This window comes from Taudactylus pleione, unplaced genomic scaffold (genome assembly GCF_031769625.1).
Source record: "Taudactylus pleione unplaced genomic scaffold, aTauple2 ptg000550l, whole genome shotgun sequence".
NCBI classification, from domain to species: Eukaryota; Metazoa; Chordata; class Amphibia; order Anura; family Myobatrachidae; genus Taudactylus; species Taudactylus pleione.
In genome coordinates this window covers 562,501-567,500 of record NW_028284952.1, presented here as the reverse complement: position 1 = coordinate 567,500, position 5,000 = coordinate 562,501, and the positions used below count along the sequence as shown (strand labels likewise).

At 37.1% G+C, this 5,000-nt stretch overlaps 1 non-coding gene and 16 pseudogenes across 1 annotated transcript; all 17 read right to left on the bottom strand.

Annotated features, from left to right (window-relative positions):
• Window positions 1-96: 96 nt before the first annotated feature.
• Window positions 97-215, bottom strand: LOC148485291 (5S ribosomal RNA; annotated as a pseudogene).
• Window positions 216-1,013: 798 nt separating this feature from the next.
• On the bottom strand, window positions 1,014-1,132 carry LOC148485290 (5S ribosomal RNA; annotated as a pseudogene).
• Window positions 1,133-1,247: 115 nt separating this feature from the next.
• Window positions 1,248-1,366, bottom strand: LOC148485289 (5S ribosomal RNA; annotated as a pseudogene).
• Window positions 1,367-1,482: 116 nt separating this feature from the next.
• On the bottom strand, window positions 1,483-1,601 carry LOC148485288 (5S ribosomal RNA; annotated as a pseudogene).
• A 115-nt stretch (window positions 1,602-1,716) lies between these two features.
• On the bottom strand, window positions 1,717-1,835 carry LOC148485287 (5S ribosomal RNA; annotated as a pseudogene).
• Window positions 1,836-1,950: 115 nt separating this feature from the next.
• LOC148485286 (5S ribosomal RNA) lies at window positions 1,951-2,069 on the bottom strand (annotated as a pseudogene).
• A 116-nt stretch (window positions 2,070-2,185) lies between these two features.
• LOC148485285 (5S ribosomal RNA) lies at window positions 2,186-2,304 on the bottom strand (annotated as a pseudogene).
• A 115-nt stretch (window positions 2,305-2,419) lies between these two features.
• Window positions 2,420-2,538, bottom strand: LOC148485284 (5S ribosomal RNA; annotated as a pseudogene).
• A 116-nt stretch (window positions 2,539-2,654) lies between these two features.
• Window positions 2,655-2,773, bottom strand: LOC148485283 (5S ribosomal RNA; annotated as a pseudogene).
• A 350-nt stretch (window positions 2,774-3,123) lies between these two features.
• Window positions 3,124-3,242, bottom strand: LOC148485282 (5S ribosomal RNA; annotated as a pseudogene).
• Window positions 3,243-3,358: 116 nt separating this feature from the next.
• LOC148485281 (5S ribosomal RNA) lies at window positions 3,359-3,477 on the bottom strand (annotated as a pseudogene).
• Window positions 3,478-3,593: 116 nt separating this feature from the next.
• On the bottom strand, window positions 3,594-3,712 carry LOC148485280 (5S ribosomal RNA; annotated as a pseudogene).
• Window positions 3,713-3,827: 115 nt separating this feature from the next.
• On the bottom strand, window positions 3,828-3,946 carry LOC148485279 (5S ribosomal RNA; annotated as a pseudogene).
• Window positions 3,947-4,062: 116 nt separating this feature from the next.
• LOC148485278 (5S ribosomal RNA) lies at window positions 4,063-4,181 on the bottom strand. Its single transcript, XR_015871347.1, has one exon. It is a non-coding gene; the product is annotated as a 5S ribosomal RNA (ribosomal RNA).
• Window positions 4,182-4,297: 116 nt separating this feature from the next.
• Window positions 4,298-4,416, bottom strand: LOC148485277 (5S ribosomal RNA; annotated as a pseudogene).
• A 115-nt stretch (window positions 4,417-4,531) lies between these two features.
• LOC148485276 (5S ribosomal RNA) lies at window positions 4,532-4,650 on the bottom strand (annotated as a pseudogene).
• A 116-nt stretch (window positions 4,651-4,766) lies between these two features.
• Window positions 4,767-4,885, bottom strand: LOC148485275 (5S ribosomal RNA; annotated as a pseudogene).
• Between the last annotated feature and the right edge of the window lie 115 nt (window positions 4,886-5,000).

Below are 5,000 nucleotides of genomic sequence, written 5' to 3'. Positions count from 1 at the left end.
GACCTCTATTACTTCTTAACTCAAGTAAATTCATTGATAAGTTGAAAAAATTAAATGTAAAATGTAATAGAAAAGAATGTTATGGCAGTATAAAATTACCTACAGCTCCAGGTATTCCCAGGTGGTCTCCCATCCAAGTACTAACCAGGCCCAACACTGCATAGCTTCCAAAATCAGACGAGATTGGGCATGTCCACTGTGGTTTGGATGTAGGTGCTCAAAAGCGTTAAATTTAGACCACTTTTACTTCTTAACACAAGTAAATTCATTGATAAGTTGAAAAAATTAAATGTAAAATGTAATAGAAAAGAATGATATGGCAGTATAAAATTACGTACAGCACCTGGGATTCCTAGGTAGTCTCCCATCCAAGAACTAACCAGTCCCAACACTGCATAGCTTCCAAGGTCAGACGAGATTTGGCATGTCCAGTGTGGTTTGGCTGTAGGTGCTCAAAAACATTAACTTTAGACCTCTATTACTTCTTAACTCAAGTAAATTCATTGATAAGTTGAAAAAATTAAATGTAAAATGTAATAGAAAAGAATGTTATGGCAGTATAAAATCACCTACTGCAGCTGGTTTTCCCAGGTGGTCTCCCATCCAAGTACTGACCATGCCCAACACTGCATAGCTACCAAGATAAGACGAGATGGGGCATGTCCAGTGTGGATTGGCTGTAGGTGCTCAAAAGTATTAACTTTAGACCTCTTTTACTTCTTAACTCAAGTAAATTCAATGATAAGTTGAAAAATTAAATGTAAAATGTAATAGAAAAGAATGTCATGGCAGTATAAAATTACCTACAGCTCCTGGTAATCCCAGGTGGTCTCCCATCCAAGTACTGACCATTCCCAACACTGCATAGCTTCCAAGATCAAACAACATTGGCCATGTCCAATGTGGTTTGCCTATAGGTGCTGAAAAATATTAACTTTAGACCTCTTTTACTTCTTACCTCAAGTAAATTCATTGCTAAGTTGAAAAAATGCAATGTTATGGCTATATAAAATTACCTACAGCACCTGGTATTCCCAGCTGGTCTCCCATCCAAGTACTAACCAGGCCCAACACTGCATAGCTTCCAAGATCAGACGAGATTGGGCATGTCCAGTGTGGTTTGGCTGTAGGTGCTAAAAGCCTTAACTTTAGACATCTTTTACTTCTTAACTCAAGTAAATTCATTGATAAGTTGAAAAAATTAAATGAAAAATGTAATAGAAAAGAATGTTATGGCAGTATAAAATTACCTACAGCACCTGGTATTCCCAGGTGGTTTCCCATCCAAGTACTGACCATGCCCAACACTGCATAGCTTCCAAGATCAAACGACATTGGCCATGTCCAGTGTGGTTTCGCTATAGGTGCTGAAAAATATTAACTTTAGACCTCTTTTACTTCTTAACTCAAGTAAATTCATTGCTAAGTTGAAAAAATGTAATGTAAAATGTAATAGAAAAGAATGTTATGGCTATATAAAATTACCTACAGCACCAGGTATTCCCAGGTGGTCTCCCATCCAAGTACTAACCAGGCCCAACACTGCATAGCTTCCAAGATCAGACGAGATTGGGCATGTCCAGTGTGGTTTGGCTACAGGTGCTAAAAGCCTTAACTTTAGACCTCTTTTACTTCTTAACTCAAGTAAATTCATTGATAAGTTGAAAAAATTAAATGTAAAATGTAATAGAAAAGACTGTTATGGCAGTATAAAATTTCCTACAGCACCTGGGATTCCTAGGTGGTCTCCCATCCAAGTACTAACCAGGTCCAACACTGCATAGCTTCCAAGATCAGACGAGATTGGGCATGTCCAGTGTGGTTTGGCTGTAAGTGCTCAAAAACATTAACTTTAGACCTCTTTTACTTCTTAACTCAAGTAAATTCATTGATAAGTTGAAAAATTAAATGTAAAATGTAATAGAAAAGAATGTTATGGCTGCATAAAATTACCTACTGCACCTGGTATTCCCAGGTGGTCTCCCATCTAAGTACTAACCAGGCCCAACACTGCATAGCTTCCAAGATCAGACGAGATTGGGCATGTCCAGTGTGGTTTGGCTGTAGGCGCTCAAAAACATTAACTTTAGACAGCTATTACTTCTTAACTCAAGTAAATTCATTGATAAGTTGAAAAAATTAAATTTAAAATGTAATAGAAAAGAATGTTATGGCACTATAAAATTACCTACAGCACCTGGTAATCCCAGGTGGTCTCCCATCCAAGTACTAACCAGGCCCAACACTGCATAGCTTCCATGATCAGACGAGATTGGGCATGTCCAGTGTGGTTTGGCTGTAGGTGCTCAAAAACATTAACTTTAGACCTCTTTTACTTCTTAACTCAAGTAAATTCATTGATAAGTTGAAAAAATGAAATGTAAATGTAATAGAAAAGAATGTTTTGGTTGTCTAAAATTACCTACAGCACCTCGTATTCCCAGGTTGTCTCCCATCCAAGTACAAATGAGGCCCAACACTGCATAGCTTCCAAGATCAGACGAGATTGGGCATGTCAAGTGTGGTTTGTCTGTAGGTGCTCAAAAGCATTAAATTTAGACCTCTATTACTTCTTAACTCAAGTAAATTCATTGATAAGTTGAAAAAATTAAATGTAAAATGTAATAGAAAAGAATGTTATGGCAGTATAAAATTAACTACAGCTCCAGGTATTCCCAGGTGGTCTCCCATCCAAGTACTAACCAGGCCCAACACTGCATAGCTTCCAAGATCAGACGAGATTGGGCATGTCCACTGTGGTTTGGATGTAGGTGCTCAAAAGTGTTAAATTTAGACCGCTTTTACTTCTTAACACAAGTAAATTCATTGATAATTTGAAAAAATTAAATGTAAAATGTAATAGAAAAGAATGTTATGGCAGTATAAAATTACCTACAGCACTTGGGATTCCTAGGTGGTCTCCCATCCAAGTACTGACCATGCCCAACACTGAATAGCTACCAAGATAAGACGAGATGGGGAATGTCCAGTGTGGATTGGCTGTAGGTGCTCAAAAGTATTAACTTTAGACCTCTTTTACTTCTTAACTCAAGTAAATTCAATGATAAGTTGAAAAATTAAATGTAAAATGTAATAGAAAAGAATGTTATGGCAGTATAAAATTACCTACAGCTCCTGGTATTCCCAGGTGGTCTCCCATCCAAGTACTAACCAGGCCCATCACTGCATAGCTTCCAAGATCAGACGAGATTGGGCATGTCCAGTGTGGTTTGGCTGTAGGTGCTCAAAAACCTTATCTTTAGACCTCTATTACTTCTTAACTCAAGTAAATTCATTGATAAGTTGAAAAAATTAAATTTAAAATGTAATAGAAAAGAATGTTATGGCAGTATAAAATTACCTACAGCACCTGGGATTCCTAGGTGGTCTCCTATCCAAGTACTAAACAGGTCCAACACTGCATAGCTTCCAAGATCAGACGAGATTGGGCATGTCCAGTGTGGTTTGGCTGTAGGTGCTCAAAAACATTAACTTTAGACCTCTTTTACTTCTTAACTCAAGTAAATTCATTGATAAGTTGAAAAAATTAAATTTAAAATGTAATAGAAAAGAATGTTATGGCAGTATAAAATTACCTACAGCACCTGGTAATCCCTGGTGGTCTCCCATCCAAGTACTAACAATGCCCAACACTGCATAGCTTCCAAGTTCAGATGAGATTGGGCATGTCCAGTGTGGTTTTGCTGTAGGTGCTCAAAAACATTAACTTTAGACCTCTTTTACTTCTTAACTCAAGTAAATTCAATGATAAGTTGAAAAATGAAATGTAAAATGTAATAGAAAAGAATGTTATGGCAATATAAAATTACCTACAGCACCTGGCATTCCAAGGTGGTCTCCCATCCAAGTACTAACCAGGCCCAACACTGCATAGCTTCCAAGATCAGATGAGATTGGGCATGTCTAGTGTGGTTTGGCTGTAGGTGCTCAAAACCATTATCTTTAGACCTCTTTTACTTCTTAACTCAAGTAAATTCATAGATAAGTTGAAAAAATTAAATGTAAAATGTAATAGAAAAGAATGTTATGGCAGTATAAAATTACCTACAGCACCTGGTATTCCCAGGTGGTCTCCCATCCAAGTACTAACCAGGCCCAACACTGCATAGTTTCCAAGATCAGACGAGATTGGGCATTTCCAGTGTGGTTTGGCTGTAGGTGCCCAAAAGCATTAAATTTATACCGCTATTACTTCTTAACTCAAGTAAATTCATTGATAAGTTGAAAAAATTAAATGTAAAATGTAATAGAAAAGAATGTTATGGCAGTATAAAATTACCTACAGCACCTGGTATTCCCAGGTGGTCTCCCATCCAAGTACTAACCATGCCCAACACTGCATAGCTTCCAAGATCAGACGAGATTGGGCATGTCCAGTGTGGTTTGGCTGTAGGTGCTCAAAAACATTAACTTTAGACCTCTTTTACTTCTTAATTCAAGTAAATTCAATGATAAGTTGTAAAATTAAATGTAAAATATAATAGAAAAGAATGTTATGGCAGTATAAAATTACCTACAGAACCTGGGATTCCTAGGTAGTCTCCCATCCAAGTACAAACCAGTCCCAACACTGCATAGCTTCCAAGATCAGACGAGATTGGGCATGTCCAGTGTGGTTTGGCTGTAGGTGCTCAAAAACATTAACTTTAGACCTGTATTACTTCTTAACTCAAGTAAATTCATTGATAAGTTGAAAAAATTAAATGTAAAATGTAATAGAAAAGAATGTTATGGCAGTATAAAATTAACTACAGCTCCAGGTATTCCCAGGTGGTCTCCCATCCAAGTACTAACCAGGCCCAACACTGCATAGCTTCCAAGATCAGACAAAATTGGGCATGTCCACTGTGGTTTGGATGTAGGTGCTCAAAAGCGTTAAATTTAGACCGCTTTTACTTCTTAACACAAGTAAATTCATTGATAATTTGAAAAAATTAAATGTAAAATGTAAAAGAAAAGGATGTTATGGCAGTATAGAG